Source organism: Lolium rigidum, chromosome 2 (genome assembly GCF_022539505.1).
Source record: "Lolium rigidum isolate FL_2022 chromosome 2, APGP_CSIRO_Lrig_0.1, whole genome shotgun sequence".
Taxonomy (NCBI): domain Eukaryota; kingdom Viridiplantae; phylum Streptophyta; class Magnoliopsida; order Poales; family Poaceae; genus Lolium; species Lolium rigidum.
The window spans coordinates 130801318-130810578 of record NC_061509.1 but is presented as its reverse complement, the minus strand read 5'-3'; positions in this window follow the sequence as shown (position 1 = coordinate 130810578).

Below are 9261 nucleotides of genomic sequence, written 5' to 3'. Positions count from 1 at the left end.
CAAGAATAGAAGCACCCGTAGACATCAAGCACTTTTCTGGCGCCGTTGCCGGGGAGGAAAGGTAAACGGCACTCACACACCGGCAACCCCGGCAACTAGCACTTTTCTGGCACCGTTGCCGGGGAGGAAAGGTAAAAGGCACTCATACTCCGGTCCCAGGTAAAAGTACTTTTCTGGCACCATTGTGTGAGTGTTCGAAGCTATTTCCTTTAGATCCTGCAATTGCATCTTTTTGTTTCTTGTTTACACTAGTTTGGCATAATGGACAACAATGAGCTTCTTATTCTATTTCCTGATTTAAGACATGGATGGTTTGATGCGAAAATTAAAAAACCCATGGAACATATTAGTATGAACACTTTGAATACCGTTGTTGCTAATGATATAGAAAATTCTAAGCTTGGGGAGGTCGGTTTTGATGAGCATGATCTTTTTAGTCCCCCAAGCATTGAGGAGAAAATTTACTTTGATGATACTTTGCCTCCTATTTATGATGATTATAATGATAGTAGTCTTTTAGTACCGCCTGTTATGGAGAATAAATTTTATTATGATTACAATATGCCTCCTATATTTGATGATGAGAATAATAATGATAGCTACTTTGTTGAATTTGCTCCCACTACAACTAATAAAATTGATTATGCTTATGTGGAGAGTAATAATTTTATGCATGAGACTCATGATAAGAATGTTTCATTTGATAGTTATATTGTTGAGTTTGCTCATGATGCTACTCGGATATTATTATGAGAGAGGAAAATATGGTTGTAGAAATTTTCATGTTACTAAAACACCTCTCTTTTTGCTTGAAAATCTTGAAGGCTGCGCTTGTTTTATCTTTCTATGCTTGTTGCATTATGCTTCATGAATTTGTTTATTTACAAGATTCCTATGCATAGGAAGCATGTTAGACTTAAATATGTTTTGGATTTGCTTCTTGATGCTCTCTTTTGCTTCAAATACTATTTCTTGCGAGTGCATCATTAAAACTGCTGAGCCCATCTTAATGGCTATAAAGAAAGAACTTCTTGGGAGATAACTCATGTGTTTATTTTGCTACAGTACCTCTATTTTATATTTGTGTCTTGGAAGTTGTTAATACTGTAGCAACCTCTCCTTATCTTAGTTTTGTGCCTAGTTGTGCCAAGTAAAGTCGTTGATAGTAAGGTTCATACTAGATTTGGATTACTGCGCAGAAACATATTTCTTTGCTGTCACAAATCTGGGCCTAATTCTCTTTAGGTAACTCAGAAAATTATGCCAATTTACGTGAATGATCCTCAGATATGTACGCAACTTTCATTCAATTTGAGCATTTTCATTTGAGCAAGTCTGGTGCCTCAATAAAATTCGTCTTTACGGATCGTTCGTTTTGACAGATTCTGCCTTTTATTTCGCATTGCCTCTTTCGCTGTGTTGGATGGATTTCTTTGTTCCATTACCTTCCAGTAGCTTTGAGCAATGTCCAGAAGTGTTAAGAATTATTGTGTCACCTCTGAACATGTGAAGCCACTAGTCCATTGGTGAAAGCTGCCCAACAAGATTGAAAGATAAACACCACATACTTCCTCATGAGCTATTAAACATTGACACAAATAAGAAGTAATAAGTTTTGAATTGTTTAAAGGTAGCACATGAAGTATTTACTTGGAATGGCAGGTAATACCACATAGTAGGTAGATATGGTGGACACAAATGACATGGGTTTTGGCTCAAGGTTTTGGATGCACGAGAAGCATTTCCTCTCAGTACAAGGCTTTGGCTAGCAAGGTTATTTGAAGCAAACACAAGTATGAACCGGTACAGCAAAACTTACATAAGAACATATTGCAAGCATTATAATACTCTACACCTGTCTTCCTTGTTGCTCAAACACTTTTACCGGAAAATATCTAGACCTTAAGAGAGACCAATCATGCAAACCAATTTCAACAAGCTCTACGGTAGTTCTCCACTAATAGGTTTAAACTACATGAAAAAACTTAATCATGATCTACTTGAGAGCTCAAAACAATTGCCAAGTGTCAAATTATTCAAGACAATATGAGGCATTTTCTGTTTCCAACCAAATAACCATAAGTGATGTAGCTTCCAACTTTTATCATTGAACATTAAAAGTAAAACGAAGAACAAGTGTTCATATGAAAAAGCGGAGCGTGCCTCTCTCCCAAACAAGGATTGCTAGGATCCGATCCTATTCAAACAAAAACAAAAATAAAAGCACATAGACGCTCCAAGTAAAGCACATATGATGTGACTGAATAAAAATATAGTTTCAATAGAAGAAACCTGATAAGTTCATGAAGAAGGGGATGCCTTGGGCATCCCCAAGCTTAGACGCTTGAGTCTTCTTGAAATATGCAGGGATGAACCACGGGGGCATCCCCAAGCTTAGGATTTTCACTCTTCTTGATCATATATCATCCTCCTCTCTTGACCCTTGAAAACTTCCTCCACACCAAACTCAAAACAAACTCATTAGAGGGTTAGTGCATAATCAAAAATTCACATGTTCAGAGGTGACACAATCATTCTTAACACTTCTGGACATTGCTCAAAGCTACTGGAAGGTAATGGAACAAAGAAATCCATCCAACCCAGCGAAAGAGGCAATGCGAAATAAAAGGCAGAACCTGTCAAAACAGAACAGTCCGTAAAGACGAATTTTATTGAGGCACCAGACTTGCTCAAATGAAAATGCTCAAATTTAATGAAAGTTGCGTACATATCTGAGGATCACTCACGTAAATTGGCATAATTTTCCGAGTTACCTACAGAGAATTAGGCCCAGATTCGTGACAAGCAAGAAATCTGCTTTCACGCAGTAATCCAAATCTAGTATGAACCTTACTATCAAAGACTTTACTTGGCACAACAATGCAACAAAACTAAGATAAGGAGAGGTTGCTGCAGTAGTAACAACTTCCAAGACTCAAATACAAAATAAAAGTACTGTAGCAAAATAAACACATGGGTTATCTCCCAAGAAGTTCTTTCTTTATAGCCATTAAGATGGGCTCAGCAGTTTTAATGATGCACTCGCACGAAATAAGAGTTCAAGCAAAAGAGAGCATCAAAAAGCAAATTCAAAACAAATTTAAGTCTAACCCACTTCCTATGCATAGGAATCTTGTACACAAATAAATTCATGAAGAACAAAGTGACAAGCATAAGAAGGTAAAACAAGAGTAACTTCAAAATTTTAAGCATATAGAGAGGTGTTTTAGCACCATGAAATTTCTACAACCATATTTTCCTCTCTCATAATAATTTTCAGTAGCTTCATGAGCAAACTCAATAATATAACTATCACATATAGCATGATTTTCATGATCCATAAACACATAATTTTTATCAAGCTCAAAAATAGTGCGATTAAAACTTTCAAACACACTTTTATCAATAATATAACAAGATGGTTGATCAATCTCAAGAGATATGGGACTCATAGATAATGTCAAGACCTCTCCAATCCCATTTTCATTAGTAGTACAATTAATATTATCAAGTAACATAGGACCATCATCAAGAGCTTTATCATAAACATTTGCTACGCAAAATTCTTTAGTACCATGCATTTCGAACTCAGGCACAAACAAAGCATTATCATAAGATTTATCAAAGTAGCATGGATTATCATAAATAACAGTAGCATAATTATTCTCACAAGTTTTACTCATAGGGAATATTTTAAGAGAATCCACAGGAACATAACATTCAACCTCTTTCGGTAAGCATGGAGGACAATCAAATAGTGTAAGAGATAAAGAGTTACTCTCATTAGAAGGTTGGCATGGGTAGCTAATCCATTCTTCCTCGTTTTGTTCATCACTCTCCTCTTCTTTTTCATCCAATGAGCTTTCAGGTTCATCAATTTCTTCCTCTTTTTCATCCAATGAGCTTTCAGGTTCATCAATTTCTTCTTCCACTGGTTCCTGCAAATTGTGAGCGCATTCTTGTGCATTAATGAGTCTCTCTTTATAATCAATGATATAAGGATTATCAGTGTAACTTTCATTGCAAAAATTAAGGATAGAAGAGACATAATCTTTAAGGTCCTTACAAACAACACAAGTTTCATAATTTTTAACCATGAAGGATTCTATCTCCGAGGCTCCCATAAATATGACAAATTGTTCTACCTCTTCAAACCCAAAATGAAAAAAGCTATTCCGATTATAGTTCTTAATTAAAAATTCCTCACTAAAGTCACATTGAAATTTAAGATGTTTAGTGTCCTGTTGAGAGCAACAGTTTATATCATGGCGTTTAAGCAAGATTTTAGCAATTGTATTCAATTTTTCTATCACAAGCACTCATCACTTTTCCCGCTCTTGATTCTCTATAATTATTATAATATTCTATAAGCTCCAAGTAGGTTATGGGTTCTCCCATAACAGCAGTTTTTAATTTTTAGGTTTTTCAAATTTTTATGGATTTTTGGGTATATGAGAAAAGTAAAACAAGACAAAAAGAAACTAGACAAAAGTAAACTAAGAAAAATAAAACAAGACAGAAATAAACTAAGCACAAATAAACTGGGCAAAAGTAAACTAAGCAAAACAAAGTAAAACAAAATAAAAACAGAGAGAGAGGTAGAGTGTACTCCCCAGGTGAACTTATGAGTAGAGCTATGCCTCCCGGCAACGGCGCCGTAAAAACAGTCTTGATAACCCACAAGTATAGGGGATCGCGGCGGTCTTCGAGGGAAGTAAAACCCAAATTTATTGATTCGACACAAGGGGAGGTAAAGAATACTTATAAGCCTTAACAACCGAGTTGTCAATTCAGCTGCACCTGGAAAAGCACTAGCAACAGGGGTGATGTGAAAGTAGCAGATGATATGAGAGCAATAGTAACAAGTAACACAGCAGCAAGTAATAGTAATATGAGAGCAATGGCACCAGAAAATAGTTGATACTACTTCCAATGACATGTAGAACGAGTATATGATGATGAAAGATGGACCGGGGTTCCCAGCTATCTACACTAGTGGTAACTCTCCAATAAGTGTTGGGTGAACAAATTACAGTCGGGCAATTGATAGGATTGAAATAGCATTAAGACAGAACATCAAGATCATTAATCATGTAGGCATGTTTTCCAATTATAGTCGTACGTGCTCGCAATGAGCACAACATCTTTTGTCCTACCAGCCGGTGGCAGCCGGGCCTCAAGGGAATCTACTGGATATTAAGGTACTCCTTTTAATAGAGCACCGGAGCAAAGAATTAACACTCCGTGAAAACATGTGATCCTCACATCACCGCCATCCCCTCCGGTTGTCCCGATTTCTGTCACTTCGGGGCCTTTGGTTCCGGACAGTGACATGTGCATACAACTTGTAGATACAATCTAAGCAATAAGTATAGAGCTTAAATCTAAGATCATGCCACTCGGGCCCTAGTGACAAGCATTAAACACAACAAGATTGCAGCAACAGTAACTTCATAAACTTTGTAGATAGACAATCATAACGTAACAATCCATCGGATCCCGACAAACACAACACCGATTACATCAGATGAATCTCAATCATGTAAGGCAGCTCATGAGATCATTGTATTGAAGTACATGGGAGAGATGATACCAACTAGCTACAGCTAGAACCCGTAGTCCATGGGGGAACTACTCACGGAGCATGATGGAGGCGATGGCGTTGATGGAGATGGCTTCCGGGGCACTTCCCCGTCCCGGCGGGCGCCGGAACGAGACTTCGTCCCCGAAACGGAGTTTCGCGATGGTGGCGGCGCCCCTGGAGTCTTTCTGGAGTTTCGTCAAAAGGTATCGCGTTTTTAGGTCGAAAGGGGTTAAATAGGCGAAGAGGCGGCGCAAGGGGGCGCCTGGGGCCTCCTCCCCATAGGCCGGCACGGCCAGGGTGGAGCCCGCGCGGCCCTGGCGTGTGGTGGCCCCCTGGCCCGCCTCCGACTCTCCTTCGGTGTTCTGGAGCCTCCCGGGAAAAATAAGATCTTTGGCGTTGATTTCGTCCAATTCCGAGAATATTGCCCGAACAGCCTTTCTAGAACCAAAAACAGCAGAAAACAGGAATTGGCACTTCGGCATCTTGTTAATAGGTTAGTTCCGGAAAACGCATAAAATCATCATAAAGTGCAAGCAAAACATGTAAGTATTGTCATAAAACAAGCATGGAACATCAGAAATTATAGGTACGTTGGAGACGTATCAGGAAGCCACCTGGGAAAAGGAGGAAGACCTGAGGAAAACATACCCCGAACTCTTCAGGTATTACAACCACAACTTCGGGACGAAGTTTTCTTTAAGAGGGAAAGGCTGTAATGTCCCAGGTTTAGAGACGATCGAGGGGTAGATTTTAGAAAGGGATGTGCATTGCATCGTAAATTCTGGGAAAATTTCGCGCTTTTAAAACAAAACTGCATCGAAGGGGGACAGGTTTCTCTCTCGACATCTTACAGGGTTAGGGTTTCGAGAGTGCGACAAACTTGTTCCTACTCAACTACATTAGGGTTTTGAGAAGAGAGAAGAGATATTGCATCACAAACTTAAGTTGCATGATTGAATTCAAATTTAAGTTGCATGATTGAATTCAAACCAAAGTTGAATTTGAATTTCAAATTCAAACATTAAATTGATATCTCACAATTCAAACTTGAGATAATGCAATAAACAATTATAAGTAATCAAGAATATAAATAGTACAACAATTATATAAAGCTCATTAAGGAAAATTGGAGCTTTATTGATAATCACACATGATACATTGTCAATTACAATATTCAGAATAGAAATATGAAATATTACAACACATTACACAAATTGGAAAAATAGAAAATGAAAATAAAAGAAAAGTACAAGGTAAGATTCTATCCTAAATACTACAAGGTAATCTTCATTTGATCTTGGACTTGATGATCTTCATGTCCATTTGGATCATCACCTTGTTCCCTGCATTCACACAAATAAAGACCAAATACAAGTGTTATGCCAAGTGGCATTGCCACTTGGCAGGTTAGCAAGAAAATGAGAAGTGAGAGGATATTCTCAAGATCTGCCGAGCTGATCCTCTCAAAGCCCAAGTGCAAAGTATCTGGTATACACACACACACACACACACAGCCTGCTCACAAGGCTGTGTGCATGCAGCACACACACACAGCACAGAGAGGAGTCACCAACACATGCCAGGCAGTGCTGTCGACCAGAGAAGCAAGGGCCAGGCATATAAAAACTTTTCACAGCCAAAACCCTAGCCATTAGCATCGACACAAGCTTCAGGGTAAGAACTAGCAAGAACAGCTCAAGAACACCAAGAACAGGTGAACAGCCAGAGCTGTCTCACCTATTCCCCAATCACCAGAAATTAACCAAGCATCACCACCAAGCCAGGAGGAGCAGGGCAAGCTCATAAATCCAAACCAGAAGAAATCCTCTACACCAACAACCTTTCTAGGAGCTGGAGTGAGGTATACACGGATAATCATGAGCAAGCCACAATTTTGCTCATATCATAAGCACATGCATACATCACAGCAACAGAAAAGGGTAGAAACCCTGTTTGTGTCATCATCTGGCTGTCTAGCCATTTGGTGCAAGCAAACATAGGGAAAGCCAGGAGGAAAACCAACCCAGGGAACATTGGTTATGCCAAACCAAGTGGCATAATCAAAGAAATCCAACAAGGGAAGATCCTATCTAGCTAGCCAGATTCACCTAGCACCTATGACCACTACACCATCAGACTGATAGACTATCAAGTGTCTATTCATGTTTGTCAACATCAAAAGCATCTGGCAACCAAATCTGGTCAAGCCAGAGAGCATCTGTCCATACACATCAAGCCAACATGGGGTGGGAGCTTCCTGAACAGCAAATACTTGCTGTTGAGGCCACCTCAACCACAAGACTAGCCAACCAAGCCACCCATCATCACCCAGAAGGTTCAGAGTGAGCTAGGGTACCCAACCAGTGGTTGGCATCCCTCTAGCTCAAGTTATTGAGTCATAAGATCATTACTGCTACACAGTTCACATCATTTATCCATCTAATAGAGCAGGGAAATACAGATAAATGAAACAGACAAGTAATCAAAGCACCAACATCTTGCCAGTGATCCAAGGGATCACTGCAAGCATCAGTTGATGCTTGAGCAAGCATCAACACACACCAACACATGTATGTGTGTCACACAGACACAAGGATAAGCATCAGAAAGGCACAGGCAGTAGGATGGTAAGCAATCAACATGCACCTGATGATCACTGGATCATCAGAGCTTGCCAAATTATGCAAGTGCTTGTCAGAGACAAGTCTGGCATCAATTCATGAACTACATAAATGAAATAGCCACAATTAAGCAATAGTTGCATCACAGATAATCATCTAAACAATTCCAGTAATCGTATCCGAGTAACACATTATCAAGAGGGGAAACTATCTAGCCAACCATCATGCTCGGTTGAGCATTCTCATGAATTAGAACACAATGAACCAGCCCGGAGGCACCGGCACTTGCAAATATGCAAGAATTGCACACTGTAATCAAGCCAGGGAATCTTACATGAATACACTTGAATGCTAGCAAGCATAGCAACCAGAATAGAGGCACAGAGCAGGAATTTAGTAAGAATAGCAAGCACCGGCATGGCCAGGGTAACAATGGCCAAGGCCAGTAGGACCAGTAGCAAGAATAGCAGCAGTAGCACACGCGCATCCACAGCAAGCACAAGCAGCAGAGCACATAGAGGTAGAGCAGCAGCACAAGCAACGGCCATGGCCAGTAGAGCACGGCACAGCATAGGCACAAGGAAAAGCAGGCCAATGGCCAGAGCTAGACTAGAAGGAAAGGAGAAGAGGAAGAACATGTAGTAGAGAAGGAGGGAGGAGGTGAGCACTTACAGGCATAGCGGAGATGAACACAACCATGGCGGCACGGTGGCACACGCCGGGCGAATGGCGGCGCCAGGCCACCACCTTGCCGCCACGCCAGCGTCACCACGGCGCCACCATCGCGCCAGGAACGCCGCCAAGCGACGGAGCGCCACGGTTCCGTGCGGCGGTGCGTGCAGATGAGTTGGGGACGAGCGAAGGAGACTACGAGGGCCAAATCGACGCGGACCATCGTGTTCGCCGTCGAGCGGCGGTGCTTCTGCGACCAACCGCGCCGCCGGAGCTGGCCGGAGACGGCCGGATTAATTCGGCGACGGCGGGGCGACGCGGGTCGCCAGAGAGACGAGGAGGGGTTAGGGTTTCTGCGCGAGGAAGAAAGGAAGGGACGAGTGG